This window comes from Tursiops truncatus, chromosome 18, assembly GCF_011762595.2.
Source record: "Tursiops truncatus isolate mTurTru1 chromosome 18, mTurTru1.mat.Y, whole genome shotgun sequence".
NCBI classification, from domain to species: Eukaryota; Metazoa; Chordata; class Mammalia; order Artiodactyla; family Delphinidae; genus Tursiops; species Tursiops truncatus.
In genome coordinates this window covers 43,851,265-43,868,756 of record NC_047051.1, presented here as the reverse complement: position 1 = coordinate 43,868,756, position 17,492 = coordinate 43,851,265, and positions in this window count along the sequence as shown.

Here is a 17,492-nt window from a genome sequence, read left to right as displayed (position 1 = left end):
CCATTAATAAGGATTTTATATGAGAGACATGAAGTCATAGTCTTTTTTGGTTTGGTGGAGGTGTCAGATATTCTGTCTACAGTGTCTATTATTAGAATGAATGTCAACACAGAGGGAAGGCTGTTCATGCTGTCACAGGGCGAATACTTAGACTACATCTGAACATTATTTTTCAGGAAGAATTGTTCAATGATTTGATCACTTGTCAGAAGTGTCTCACTGAAGGATCTTGCAAAGACTTCAGTTTTCTTTTCTTTTCCATCTGGAAAACAAAGAACAAAGACCCCATTCTTCAGTGTGGCATGTTGAAACCTATGCATTTTATAGAAATCCTTCTGAATATCAGGAACTATATTGAATTTGCTTTACTTTTTTACCACTTCCATCATTCTCATTACCAATTTTGTTATTGTTACTATCCATTTGTTCAAATTTGGGGGTGCTTAGAAGGAATTGTTATATAATTGTGTGCTGAGAAACTTTAAAAAGAGCTCTGTAACCAAGTTACATAGTAGACAATGCTGATGAATATGTTGTGGAGAATATTTTTACACGGATGGTACCCACAGTGGTATATCTACAGTTTCCCCTAAAGTCGCCTTCTGTCATTGAATAAGCCATACTGTAGCTGAAAGTGAAACTTCAAAATATACTACCTCTGAAAAAGATATCACAGTATGATAACTGCTCCCACCTCACAGGAATGTTGGGTAAACAAATGAGATAATCTATGTGAAAATCCCTTGAGCATTTCAGGAGTAAGGTACTAAAAGAGTCCAACATATTATTATATTCTTATAATTTGAGAGATGCATATGATTTTGTATGTCAATATATCTATATATATGATTAATTATAGAAAATGAAAGACTATTTATTTTCTATATTCTAAACCACTGTCATTCTATACTTCTCAAATTTTTCATATGAATCATGCACAAATACATTCTTGTGCTGGTTATTTCATCTTTATACATGTTATTTTTTTATCTGATGGAGAAGAAAAAGCTATGTACAATTAATTAAACTTGAAAAATATCAGAGTACTTGGCAAGTAAGGATTGGAGATTCAGATCCAACTCCTTCCCTTTTAACTCATCATTACAAAGATCTAAGTATGTATGTTTTCTTAATAGGTAAATAATATTTGAATACAATTAGGTATATACTATTAGCCCAAACACTTGAAACTTTACATGCAGAATTAGACTTCTTTTGAATAAAAGAAATAAAGAGCTTATCTGAATCATTAGCAATTTTATAAAATATCAGTTTTGGCCAATAGTTATACCTATAGCAAATTACACTACATTTACCAATTCAGAAATATAATGAAGATTTTTAAGAAGGCAAATTTTTACCTTAGGCCAAATAGTAAAAGATGAAACATCTTACTTCTTCATAACTCTGTACTCCCTGTAGTCTACCTTTAAAAAATATTTTTTAACTTTTTGTAGAAACATCTCACTCCAATTTAGTTTCGTATTGTTATCATCTCCCTACACAAAATAACTTTAAAAGACATATATGAAACTTTCTCACACCGACATATAAATTATTGATAAAAGCTTTCTTAGGGAGATTTTCAAATTAAAAGGGATCAAAAACTTAAGCTTGTTTCCCTGGATCAGTGATTAGCATTTCCTACTGTATGATTACAATTTAATCACTACGTGGGGTGAAATAAATTGAAATAGGGACAAAATTAGTACTTCTTGAGAGTATCATCTAGTTTCTTGAGAATTAATTCTTACAAAATGTTTCTACATTTGCAGAATGCAAAGGTTTAGTGAGTTCCCATCAAAATGACTAGGGCACAAAACACAGCAAAACATATCTTGAAATGTCAAAATATATGTTTAGTGATGAGTTTATAAAAACTTCCAGAGAGGGACAAAAACGTTTTTATTTTATTTTTTATTATTTACTTTATAAAGTATTTAGAATGGTGTTGGATTATTCAATAGCATCTAAGAAATTCAGAACAAATAATGCCTTAAAATTCAGAAGGAAAATTATTTCAAATTTCCATTTCCAGAAATCTAAGCAATTAAATAGATGGTAGAATTTTCCAACATATAAGGTAAAAAAAATTCCCTATAACCTTTCTTACTAAAATAGTATTTTGAGGCCTGTCAGGTATAGGACCCTAGTATTCTCACCAAGCTAAATGAGCGAAAAATTTAGGTAGGGGTAACTACAGAGCTCCTAGCTTCTTTCTCTGCTAACATTTTGCCTTGACTTTTATTCCCCCATCAGTAAGACTAGTCTATAGTGTTTACACTTGTATCTGTCTCTGTCTATATGTGGGAGGGGAAAAGCTTCCTACCTGCCTTTGTCCCATTGTCATTTAAAAGACAGGAAAAAAAATTCCTTAGAGGGCTTTCCTGGTGGCGCAGTGGTTGAGCGTCCGCCTGCCGATGTAGGGCACACGGGTTCGTGTCCCGGTCCGCGAAGATCCCACATGCCGCGGAGCGGCTGGCCCCGTGGGCCATGGCCGCTGAGCCTGCACATCCGGATCCTGTGCTCCGCAACAGGAGAGGCCGCAACAGTGAGAGGCCCGCGTACCGCAAAAAAAAAAGAAGAAAAAAATTTCTTTAGAACTAAATTGGAAATAAAATGTCCGCCATCCCTAGAGTCTTCCTCACCTGCCTTTCAGATGATTGCCCTGTGTTTAAATCCAAGGACTTCAGACTTTTAATATACATACTTTAGTGGAAAGAGTGACTTTTGCCAGGGATGGGGAACAGTAGGGAAATTCATAATAAATCTGGATAATTATGAGAAGCAAATTTGCAAAGACATGATCTAGACTTCCATAGGAAAAAACAAAGGCAGTTCTTTAGATCAGAGCTATTGGGTTTTTAATGAGCCAGTAAAATCAACCTAGCCAAACCAAACAAAACAAATAAAATCATTTCAAAACCTGATGCCAGGCCTTAGGCACAGGGAATAGGACAATTGCCCTATTTACTGTGTCAGAGGAAAGTGTCCTATTTGACCTAACTTGTTCAATTTATGAAGGTAAGGAAATATGGAATTTTTTCCTTTCTTTCTTCTTTACAGATTGTATCTTCCATATTTTCTAGCAACAATAGTGCTTTCTTATTGTTGTGCAATCCATTGATATCCGTAGCTATTTTACACTAAGTTGGTTTGAAATACTATCATGTCATTACCTAATGCAATCAGCATTTTTATTTCGGCCATTTACTGATACAACCATTACCATTGCTTCACACCACTTCTGTACAATACAGGCACCTTCATGATTTTTAAAGTATAAAATCAACATTCAAATAGGATTCTCTTTATTTAAATAGACTTATTAGAAATTTAAAGCAGATGAAGACGGTTTCAATGAAATGAATAAATAATTAAGGCAAATCTGTATACTTGTCATGAATTCCATATTAAGAATCAGGTGAGGGGAGACAGTCTTCTGACAGAGCTGTCATTTTTTTAGTTAAAGGTAATGTTAATTTTTTTTTTAATCTTGATGTTCTTTTCAAGTTTACTTGATCAAACCAAAAGCCAAAAAAAAAAGCTGCCAGATAACTTACACAGGTAATAATCAGAACCTTTAATCACACATAAAAAGAGCCATTCAATTCTATGTATTGCAAAAATCATCAGCTGGTAGGGAAGGCAGGTTTTTGTACTTCAAGCAGTTTTAATCATTGATCAGGTTATGAAGTAAAATAACAGATTGCATTTTACAAACTGGTCACTAGCAATGCCTCGTCAGCAGACCTAGACAATAATCCCTGAGTGTTGTAGGACCGCAGCCGTTAATAACCTGGCTTGTTAGTTGAAAGCTGGCAAAGTCTCAAGCATTTAAGAGGATTACTGCTATAAACCATATTAATTTTTTTTCCTAACATTCAATTCTATGGTGATGAAGAGCTTTTGTAATAGAAAGAGTGAAGTCAAACACACAGCAGAACCCCATGCAATTTCTTTTTGTTTAGTGACTGATTTTACAAGAGGAAAATAAAAGTCAGGCTTCATTGTACTAATTTGTAATATTAGTTTTTGGTGAAATAATTTTGAATTGCAAATCCTGCAAAATAAAATAAGACATTATTGCAGAGAAGCTTGCCTAAAAGGATTTATTTCTAATAAGACTTGTTCAAACAGACTTTTTAAAATATTAGCTTCTCTCTCACTTACTATAGAAAGAGTTAGGCAAAAAGCCCAATAAAATCAAAGCTTCCAACTTTTGACCTCAAAGAAATGTATCAATCTTGTGTCACAGGCAGCAGAGAATGAGTTAAGAGTATAGACACTGACCCAGACTGCCTAAGTTTGAATTCTGGTTTTATCACCTTAAGCTACTTGCTAAGTCTTAAGTAAATTATATAGTCTCTCTGTGCCTCAGTTTCCTCACCTGGAAAGGAGATCATAGTAGCACCTAACTCTTAGGATTGTAATAATAAGTACATGATTTAATATTTGGGTAGTTCATTAAACTGTACCTGGCACATAAAAAAAGCTACATACAGTTTGTAAAAGATACTAATATAAATGGATGAATGTCAGAGATGTAATGAAATCAATAAGTTTTACTACATTTGGCCTTTGGTGGTAGAAGACAAAGTCTAAATTAGAAAATAGTTGTTCAGTCAAAAATACTAGAGCAGCTGGTGTTTATAGATATAGCTTAAGATAAATTTGAATCTGTATACCTCTGAAAATTTTGTACTTGAAATTATTTCCATATAGTCACAGGTATTTTAAGTTCATCAGTCAGAATTTTTGAGCATGTGCTTTCAGTAAATAGGAAAATTCTGAAGGAGAATATTATATATTGTTCTCAGTATTAAGGCTAAGCTGAACAGAACATTATTTTGTGAAGACTCAAGCTCATTAAGGGTCAGAATGCCAGAGGTTCCTTCATTTAAAGATGCTTAAGAAACACCACAGGACCTTGCTAAAAAGGCAACAACCTAGGCGATTCTAACTCAGGTGACATGTCACTGAGTCTGTGAATCTGCATTTTAACAAGAGTCGCAGCATATTTTGGAAGTTCTCTTGAGAATACAGTTTTGAGAAACAATTTACTGTCGAGTACTGCTGCTAGAGAACGTGTTAGTAATTTTGCTAATTTTTTAATCAAGCCTACAAATAGCATGTAATTTAAACAAACTCATAGTATCTTTTTGTCTACTTTTCAAAGAGAAGATTGAACAATGTTAGTTATTAAAGAAAATAAAAGACAGGAAACACTGCTTGTAAAAGTTTTCTGGTAATTTATATTTTAACCACATTACTATTAAACTTCTTGGTGAAAAGAGAGCTAAGATATTAAGGGATTAAGTGTTTTACTAACTACATGCCTAGAGAAGACAATATAGTATTCTCAACCTAATGAAAGTCTTGATGCACCTAAACCATGCTACCTAGTCATTTGTCATTAATACTGTTGCATTTGAATAAGATGATTATAATTGTGCCCCCAATAGTTATTGTTTTAATTACTAAATAAAATTAAGATCATGTTTATTTATTTGGAACTGGTATACTTTTATGCACAGTATTAAAAAGAGTTGAGGAAATGAAACTTGAAGTGTCTGGTTATCCCGCCACTCAATTGAATGAAATGTGTAAGGGGCCAGAAGGTAGACAATGAAACAGATAAAATGGAGCAAGTGATATTATACTATGTTTGTTCCTCTTAAAAATTATTCAAGAGTATATATAGCTACATACGTGTTATTTATACTTATAGTTATTTTTAACAAAACATTTGTTTAGAAGAGAATCTAACTATTAATTAACCAATCCAGTTATTATCAATACTTGAAAGACTGATTTGGTGTATCTCACAAAGAGATACCCAAGAGAGGGGACCTGGACTCTACATCTTTTGCACCAACTTACTCAATGACATTACTGAATTTATATTGGCTCTTTGAAGATATATCCTCAATGATACAAAAAGAAAGCTAATTTGTAAGGTTGTCATACTTAATCATACTTAGTGTCCTAATTATTTGTGGCAGTTACCTTCACAGTCAAAGGCATTTTGTCACGATAGAGACAAACAGCTTCTGTGGACATGACCAGCCATGGTTCTTCATAGTTCAAATTCATAACATGCTCAATTTAATTAGTTTGACAGAATTTAAATAATACCTGTTGACACTTTTCAGTGTTTAACCTGTGGAATCTGATGCTATCTCCGGATAGATTGAGTCAGAAATTAGTTGAATTGTAAGACACGCAGCTGGTGCCAGAGAACTGCTTGGTATGGGGAAACCACCTCTGCACACTATAATTGGTGACCAGAACTTTAATAATAATACAATTTGATATACAATTTATAATTAAGAGCTTACAATTTTTAAGTAAGTTAACACCCTGAAATTTTCTTGATGTTGGCAGACTCTATAGCACCCACTCATTTTACTCTAGCTTATTTATTTAATTTACTTTTTTCAACTAGTTGATGAATACATATATACTGTTAGGGTCTATCATTGTTATCCAGCCTATTTTTTAGGCAATTCTGATGACAAGTGTCTTACTAAATTTTGAGGCAACTAGTTCAATTATTTGTATATCTCTGTTAAAAATTTCTTCTTTGTGTTGACCAAGCTCTGTCACTTATACCAGTCCTACTTTTATAATGTAAATATATGAATATAGTATTTATAAAAATGCCCATCGACAGATGAATGGATAAAGAAGATGTGGTACATATATACAATATAAAAAGGAATGAAATTGGGTCATTTGTAGAGACATGGATGGACCTAGAGACTGTCATACAGAGTGAAGTAAGTCAGAAAGAGAAAAACAAATATCATATATTAACGTATAGATGTGGAATCTAGAAAAATGGTACAGATGAATCGGTTTGCAAGGCAGAAATAGAGACACAGATGTAGAGAACAAATGTATGGACACCAAGGGGGGAAGGGAGAGGGTGATAGTGGGATGAATAGGGAGATTGGGTTTGACATATATACACTAATATGTATAAAATAGATAACTAATAAGAACCTGCTGTATAAAAATAAATAAAATTAATTTTAAAAAATTTTGTTGTTCAAATTATGGTGATTTAAAGAGCATAATTCTTAACATTAAAAAAAAAGGTAGTATAGACTGGCTACAAACTTCAGAAAGTGCTTGCCTACAGTATGTTACATGTTTTCCAAAATTGGAATAATTATTAATATATTTCAATATTTTAAAATTATGCTGCCTATTTGCATAGTAGTTTAACTTTTTCAGATAATATTGTTTACCTTCTTTCTCTGTTTTGTCCTCCAATGTGCTGGTATTTTAATAAAGTATTTTTTTCTGTATAATTATTTCAACTATACCCTGCCAATAGATACTTATTTCTGGCAATGTAAGGTAGTAGTAGAAAGAGTCTGAACTTTGAAATAAGAAAAGTGAGATGAAAACTTTGGTTCTGTCACTTATGAACTATGTGACTAGAGCAAGTTAATTAATTCTATGAAACATTATTTCTTCACTTGTAAGTTATGGGTAATATCCAACTCAAAGCAACATTGCTTTGTGTATTTGTTCATAACATATACAGTGATATGTTATATACAGTTATCTCAAACAATCAGTGTTCTTATATAGGTGTCATCCATTTATTGCATGGGGAATTCTGAAATCAAAATTCTATTATTTATTTACATTTCAGAGAGTCTGGGATTTACTGTATCTTACATTAGTTGCATCATTTAAAATTTCTTACATTAATTTGTTAAGTATCTTAGAAATTATGACACTTTCCACCTTCCCAGAAGTCCCAGTCACTTTATTTTGATCACTTTGATGGATATTGCTTCAATAATAAGAACTGTATGTATAATTGTTGAGACAAGGGGTGTGTGTGTGTGTGTGTGTGCATTTGTATTTATTTATCTGAAATGGAAGAACCTAATCAAAAGTATATTTTCAAATTTCTTAACAATTTAGTGTCCTACACTTTTTTTTTAGTGTCCTACACTTTGAGAGTCATTTATAAATATTTGTTGACAGTGATGACCAGGTATCTTTCCAATGTCCTCATTTTCAAAAACTATTTGACATTGCATATATTCAGAAATATGTAACACTTTTTAAACATTCTCATAATTCTTTTACATTTTTTTCATTGTTACAAAATGTTTTATAATGTTACATAAAAATAAGCAATCTCACTGCTGTTTCTTTAACTTATTACTAAAACTAACAATATTTATATCATGTATATTAATCTTTATTAATATTGATTCATGAATGTACTTTTCTCTTTCAACATCCAAAATCAAATCTATCACAGTATATTGATAAATATTCCATACATGCACATTGCAAATACAGTTGAAATTCTTTTTCTCCAGAATCTAATTTCAGAAATTATTGAAAACTCTATTTAAAACAATATTAAATTCAACTGAAATCATAAGGAATAACAGTGAGTATTGGTAGGTATAGATTTATAATGTAACTTTTCACTTCTTATTTGGAGGTCAAATCTGATTCTATCAACTGAATATGATTATTGTACAGATACATTTTATCTAAAATTATAATTCTTTACTGATTTAAGTGCAGTTATATGTGTTTTCCTTTTTTCCAGAGAATCTGGCACATAAGACAGATTTAACTCTGTGTCAGTAAAAATGTTTCTATGTAAATCAATCCATAAAAAAATTCCATAAGCTAAATATCATGACAGATTAATAAGCAGTAGTTAAAAGTCAGATTACCTTGAACTTACAAGTCTGGAAAAGAAGCAATATATAGAAACATTCTGTTGAGGAATTCTAAGATTCAGTTGGGTCTGTGCATTAGTAATGACATATTTACTACTAGTTTAAGTACAGGAAAACTAAATTCTCAGCCATCTGCTGTTTTGGATCTGTTTTCTAAGAATTGCTGACATGATAGCTAACAGATTTAGAAAATATATTCAGCTTGTACTGACCTAGTATGTGACAATATTGATATATCCCACTATGAAGTGGCTTTAAGAAAAAATCAGGATATTGTAATGTACAACAAATTACATCTGTGAGAAAAAATACTGAAATAATATTGCTTCAGATAGGTTTTTCATTATTTTTAAAATATATTTTCTCCAAACACAGATAAAGTAAATCCAAAGGTACTGTTAAAGAATAGTTTTTGATGTTTTTTTTGAAATGTGAAGAGTTGCAGTTGTTGTCTTATAGTTAATAGAGATCTAGATTTCTATAGTCCTACATTCTATAGGATGTGGTAGGTTTCATTCTACTTATCTCTTCCAGAGTAAATTTCAGTTAAAAGACTTGCATCAATGTCTAGACCTATCGTCCATGAAAAATATTAAGAGGATGGTTTCTGGCTAAGTTTCACATGATTGATATTATGAAACAAAATCAGTCCTCTTTATTAAGTTAAATTAAATGTCCAACCATTAGTTATCTGAAGAAGATAATAAAATATGCTAATTCATAAGTGACAGTATTTTTGCTCAGTTAAATTGAATTAGGGAAAAAGATTGATAAGCACTTTGAATTAACCTGGCATAAAAGTAACTGACATATAACTGACATATATATATACAATATATATCTCAATACAGGCATGTAGATATATCGTTGTATATATCTATCTACATAGACATATATAGTTGTAAATGTATATAAATGTATAGGTAGATAGAGATTTAGATAGATCCCTACCATTCATATTTCTATATTTTCTGTTTAACAGTTAGAAGGCCTGACATAATTGAGCTCAATGAATATTTGGTGAATGAATTAGCAGCATTAGAAAGATTAATATCCATATATTTTGACTCATAACTAGTTCTCTTTTTCCCACTTTATTAAACTCTTATTGCTGTGTAAAATGATAGAATTTGTTTGCTGGTAGAAATGTATATATCTTTGCTTAAGCCTCTGAGGGCACTCTGTTGGTCAAGGGAGACAGAAAACATTCTTCTTACTACTTTTTTTTTTTAATCTTTATTGGAGTATAAGTGTTTAAAATAGTGTGTTAGTTTCTGCTATAACAAAGTGTATAAGCTATACATATACATATATCCCCATATTTCCTCCCTCTTGCATCTCCCTCCCATCCTCCCTATCCCACCCCTCTAGGTGATCACAAAGCACTGAGTTGATCTCCCTGTACTATGCAGCTGCTTCCCACTAGCTATCTATTTTACATTTGGTAGTATATATAAGTCCATGCCACTCTCTCATTTCATCCCAGCTTACCCCTCCCCCTCCCTGTGTCCTCAAGTCCATTCTCTACATCTGTGTCTTTATTCCTGTCCTGCCCCTAGGTTCTTCATAACCTTTTTTTTTTTTTTAGATTACATATATATGTGTTAGCATACGGTATATGTTTTTCTCTTTCTGACTTACTTCACTCTATATGACAGACTCTATGTCCATCCACCTCACTACAAATAACTCAATTTCATTTCTTTTTATGGCTGAGTAATATTCCATTGTATATATATGCCGCGTCTTCTTTAACCATTCATCTGTTGATAGACACTTAGGTTGCTTCCATGTCCTGGCTAATGTAAATAGAGCTGCAATGACCCCAAATAACCAAAGCAATCTTGAGAAAGAAAAACGGAACTGGAAGAATCAGGCTCCCTGACTTCAGGCTGTACTACAAAGCTACAGTAATCAAGACAGTATGGTACTTGCACTACTTCTATTTGAAAAGAATATTAAGTAGAAATTAGAAGACATCGTCTTGGTTCTGCCACTAAAAGCCATTACTTATTCTTCTTGGAATTAAGATTATTCCTTTGTGCCTCTGTTTCTATGCCTATGAAATAGAGATAATCTTAGCAGCAACTAAGTAGAAATCTTATAAATATCAGATAGCATGTACAATGGGCCTTTCACAAAGTAAATGCTCACTGAATATTACCTCTTAACAGTATCTGCATTTAGAGATAAGAAAATTGAGACCTACAGACATAGAATACTGTTTTATATTCATTCATTTACTTTGAAAGTTTTATACACCTTTATCATAGTCATCATCTCATTCTGTCATTACAATCCTCTCTCCGGTGTCCTCTACATCTACTAGCTTCAGCTCACATATCAGTGGTCCCAGATTTTTAGACTCAGGAGAGCAGAATGGGAGTTCTCACTCACAGCTGCTGCCTCCATATTTGTCTATTCCTACCACCTCATAATCAGTAATATGTTTTACAGCTCTGCAACATTACAGCTTAAAAAGAAGACATATGTTTTGCTCACATGTTATTTTTAATAGTTAGTAAATATATAAGTTTTGACCTAGGAGAAACAAATGTGTATATTTAATAAAACAGTCAAATTTGCCTTTCCTATATGTAAATTTGTAGGCTGATCACTTACTACACACATAAAATTCAAATACCATTGGAGAATAAAAAAATCTGTTAAAATTCTGTGTCAGAGACATATCTATAGTCAAATTAATTATATGGAAGACATTTAACAATTAATCTGAATAATGTAACATATTTATTTATATATAAGAATATTCTTTCTGAAATACATTGTGTCATCTTCTGAAAAATTCATCAAAATTATGGATCCAATCCAGTTTCCCTAAGAAAGTGTATGTTTACTGCTCATTTTTTGAACATCACTGTCTTAAAAATCTAATAAAAAGAGACTTCTGATCAAGACTGAGTAACAGAGACCAAATTTACCCTACTACTTACACAAGTAAAAAAAATTTGATAAAATATATAACACTGTGCTCTTCAGACATGGGGAAACTGATAGTGTGAAACAATGATCTCTGAGAGAAGAGAAGCAAACAATGTGAGCCTACATTGCCCCAACTTATTTCCTGGAGAAATTTTTAAACCACAATTAAGGGATGGAAAACAAGTGGAGCATAATGATCTCCCTGAGTACAGAAATTACAGCTGGGAGATCATAAGGACAAGGAGGTTACAGTTCATAAGAAAAAATAACACAGAGGAGAGAGCTGTATATAGAGAAAGCTCTAGAGTCCCTCTTGAGTCTTCAGCTAAATACTTTTATAGCATTGGAGTAAGAAAACAACGTAAGGGGGGAAAAACCACATGAATGGAACTGAGGAACAATCACTGAAGCTCACATGTGGTCAGTAATGAACTATGTTCCCCATCAGCCATGTTTTAAAACCTTGATTATTTGGGGATATCAAGTAGAATACTCCTAAGGGCATTACTTCATTTAGATGGATGGTGGCTCTATTGATATTTTAGGCCTGATAATTCTTCATTGTGGGGTTGCCTTGTGCTTTGTAGAATTTTTAGCAGCATCTCTGCCCTCTATCCACAAGATTCCAGTAGTAAGCAGCCTCCATCATCTATGACAACCAAAAATGTTTCTAGAAATTGACTCAGGTACCTGAGGGGCAAAAGTATCTTTAGCTGAGAACCATTGCTCTAAATATTAGACTCTTTCCTCAAAACTAAACTGCATCCAAGAACATAGCTCAGGAATATTTATAGCAGTATAAAAATGTTTAGCATCTCATCAAGGTAAAATTCATTGTGCCTGTGATCCATGTAAAAATTACCAGGCATGCAAAGAACAGGAAAATACAATTCATAATAGGAAGAAAAATCAATTGAAAGAGGCACAAAAAAGAAACAGATTATAGAAATAATAGACTCAGGCATAAAATGATTGTTATAAATATGTTCCATACACTCAAGAAGACAGATCAAAGATTAAACATGGACTTCCCTGGTGGTGCGGTGGTTGAGAGTCCACCTGCTGATGCAGGGGACGCGGGTTCGTGCCTTGGTCTGGGAGGATCCCACATGCCGCGGAGTGGCTGGGCCCGTGAGCCATGGCCGCTGAGCCTGTGCGTCCGGAGCCTGTGCTCTGCAATAAGAGAGGCCACAACAGTGAGACGCCCACGTACTGAAAAAAAAAAAAAGATTAAACATGTAAAGAAGAGGACATAGAAGACATTAAAAAAATCTAAATTTAATCTGTACCATAGCTGAAATAAAATATACATTGTGTGTTATTAACAGAATATTACCTACTGCAAAATAAAAATTACTGAACTTGAAGAAATAACAATAGAAACATTCCAAAATTAAACACTGAGATGAAAATACTGAAAAAAATTGAAAGACCATCAGTAAACTGTGGGCCATATTCAAGGAGTGTAATATACATGTAATTAGAATTCAGGAGGATTGAAGGAGCAGCAAAAATATTTGAAAGATAAGGGCTGAAATGTTTCCATATTTGTTAAGAACAGTAAACTTGTCGATAAAATAAGCTCAATAAACTCCAAGTATAACAAATGTAATGAGAATACATCAAAGATTAAAATCAAATATAAATAAAATGTTACAAAAATCAGAGAGAAGAAATTATGTACAGATGAGTGAAGATAAAAATGACAGCAGATTTCTCATACTAAAAGTGCAAGGTAGAAGATAATGGAGCAATATCTTTAAAGTGCTCAATGAAAAAAAGACAAAAACAATAAAAAATCTCATGCAACATAGAATTCTATACTCAGAAAATATATGTTTCAAAAACAAAAGTGAATTGAAGACTTTCTTCAGACAGAGAAAAGCTGAATGAATTAATCTTCAGCCTATCTGAATTATAGTTTTAATAATTTATTTCTTGTAGAAGGGAATCATATTTGATAGAAATTTTAACTACACAAAGGAATGAAGAGCATTGGAAGATAAATATAAAAGATTCTTTGTTTATTTTAAGTTAACTGTTTAAAAAAATAATAACAATACAGATTGAGATTTACACCATTTGAAATGAAATGTTGACAAATATAGCATAAATGCATGGAAGGTGGAAATGCAACTATTATTGTAAGGCTGTTATTCTATATGTAAAGTGATATAAACTTATTTGTGATAATTCAAGGATGTATGCTATAAATCCTAAAGTAGTAATTAAAAATAGGCAAAGAATTACAGTTAAAAATCCAAAAAAGTTGGGCTTCCCTGGTGGCACAGTGGTTGAGAGTCCACCTGCCAATGCAGGGGACATGGGTTCGTGCCCCAGTCCGAGAAGATCCCACATGCTGCGGAGTGGCTGGGCCCGTGAGCCATGGCTGCTGAGCCTGCGCGTCCGGAGCCTGTGCTCCACAATGGGAGAGGCCACAACAGTGAGAGGCCCGTGTACCGCAAAAAAAAAAAAAAAAAAAAAAAAAATCCAATAAAGTTGATAAAATGGAATTTATTAAATTATAAAATTAATCCAAAAAAGGCATAAACAGTGGAAATAGAGAGCTAAGTTATGTGTCAAATAAGAAACATATAGTGATATGGTAGATGTAAAGCCAATTATGTAAATAATAACATTAAATTAAGTGGTATAAGTACTATAATTAAAAGACACAGATCATCAGATCAGATGAAACTGTAAGAACAAAATATATATTGATTTTGAGAAACCCTCTTTAGTTGTAAAGATAAATAGTTTAAAAGTAACAGGATAGGGAAAAAATACACCATGCTAACCCACACATGCAAGCAGACACATCTGGGGTGATTGTATCAATATCAGATGAAGAGTTGTCAGAGTAGAGCATATTACTATGGATAGAGTGTCATTTCAATTGATAAATGTATCAATTCATCAAGAGAACTAATAATTCTAAAAGACTTTGTTTCTAATACCCGAAATTCAAAAAACAGTGTTCTACATAACACAAAACTTTTAGGACTTTAAAGAGAAACACACAAACCACAATTATAGTTAGAGATCTAAACATCACTACTTCAATAATTGATAGAACAAGTAGAGAACAATTCAGTAAGGATAGAAAATGTATCTTCATACATACGGTATGATTCCATTTGTATACAATTCTAAAGAATGCTAGAAAATGAAAACTTTATAGTAATAAATAGCAGTTGTGTTTGTGTGGAGACTGAGAAAGGTTTGAGGACTGTGAAATCTTTAGATTATGGTAAACACTTTGGTGTGATCTCTGATTTCATAGTCTTGATTGTGGTGTTGGTGCCATGAGTATATACAGATGTGCATACATAGATGTTTCATGGGTGTATATATATGTGAAAAATTATCAAAATGCTCAGTATAAATGTGTGTAATTTACTGTAACCCAATCTGTCTTTAAAAATCATACAGTTTCAAAGATGTACATATATTATTAATGTTTCTAATACAACTATTTTAATATAATAATATTATTACTAAGTATTATAAATATTGTTGTAAATATTATATAAATATCAATGTGACTTTTTTGATACAAGTATTTTTCATACTACTTAGGTTATTTTGTAAAATATAATACAAACAAACCCTCTATAACATTTAAAAATTATATTGGCATTTTTATATACTAACAATGAACTATTGGAAAGGGAAATTAAGGAAACAATCCCATCTATCATCACATCAAAAAGAATAAAATACCTAGGAATAAACCTACCTAAGGAGGTAAAAGACCCATACTTAAAAAACCATAAGACACTGATGAAAGAAATTGAAGACAACACAAACAGATGGAAAGATATACTGTTTTCTTGGATTGGGAGGATTAATATTGTTAAAATGAGCATACTACCCAAGGCAATCTATAGATTCAATGCAATCCCTATCAACATACCAATGACATTTTTTCACAAAACAAGACATTTTAAAATTTGTGCAGAAACACAAAAGACCCGTAATTGCCAAAATGACCTTGAGAAAGAAGAATGGAGCTGGAGGAATCATGCTCCCTGACTTCAGACTGTATTACAAAGCTATAGGACTCAAAACAGTATGGTACTGGCACAAAAACAAACAAACAGATCAATGGAAAAGAATAGAGAGCCCAGAAATAAACCCATGCACTTATGGTCAACTAATCTATGACAAAGGAGGCAAGAATATATGAGAAGAGGCAGCGCTGGGAAAACTGAACAGCTACAGGTAAAAGAATGAAATTAGAACATTTTCTAACACCATATAGAAAAATAAACTCAAAATAGATTAAAGACCTAAATGTAAGACCAGATACTATAAAACTCCTAGAGGAAAACATAGGCAGAACACACTTTGACATAAATTGCAGCAACAGTTTTTTGGATCTTTCTCCTAGAGTAATGGAAATGAAAGCAAAACTAAACAAATGGGACTTAATTAAACTTTAAAGCTTTTGCACAGCAAAGGAAATCTTTGAACAAAAAAAAAGGCAACCTACTGAATGGGAGAAAATATTTGCAAATCACAAGGCCGATAAGGGGTTAATAACCAAAGTATACATATACAGTTCATACAACTCAACATCCAAAAAACAAATAACCTGATTAAAAAATGGGCAGAAGAACTGAATAGACATTTTTCCAAAAAGAAATTACAGATGGCCAACAGGCACATGAAAAGATGCTCAACATTACTAAACATCAGGGAAATGCAAATCAAAACCACAATGAGATATCACAATGAAAAGTCAAAATGGCTATCATCAAAAAGAACACAGATAACAAATGTTGGAGAGAATGTGGAGAAAAGGAAACCCTCATACACTGTTGGTGAGAATGTAAATTGGTGCAGTCTCTGTGGAAAACAGTATGGAGGTTTCTCAAAAAACTAAAAATAGAATTAACCATTTGAACCAGCCATTCCACACCTGAAGATATATCTGAAAAACACAAAAACACTAATTTGAAAAGATACATGCACCCCAGTGTTCATGGCAGCATTATTTACAATTGTCAAGACATGGAAACAATCTAAGAGTCCATCAACAAATGAATGGATAAAGAAGTGGTATATGTATGTATGTGTGTGTATATATATATATATATATATATATATATATATACACACACACACACATATATATATACTATATATATGTATATATATATACACATATACACATATATATATATATATATATATATACACAATGGACTACTACTCAGCCGTAAAAAAGAACAAAATGTTACAATTTGTAACAACATAGATGGATTGGAGGACATTATACTAAGTGAAATAAGTCAAACATAGAAAGACAAATGCTATATGATATCACTTATATGTGGAATCTAAAGAATACAAAAAACTAGTGAATAAAAGAAAGAAGCAGACACCCAGATACAGAGAACATACCATTGGTTACCAGTTGGGAGAGGGAAGGGAGGAAGGGATTAAGTTGTGTAAATTATTAGTTATAAAATAAACTGTAAAGATATATTGTACAACACACGGAATATAACAAATATTTTATAATAACTCTAAATGGAGTATAACCCTTGAAAATTGTGAAGCACTATACTGTACACCTATAATTTATATAATATTATCAATCAACTATATTTCAATAAAAAAATTTATTTGTACTGGAATCATAATTATAATTTTGTATATGAAAAAATGAAGATCATTCTCAGTAATATATTATGTAATCAAATGAATTTTACTTTAAAAAAGAAACATAAATGATTCATCCTAATCAGAATAGTTGTAAATGTTCATTAATTCTGAAGGTTTTTGTTGTTGTTTAATTTTTTTTTTAATATC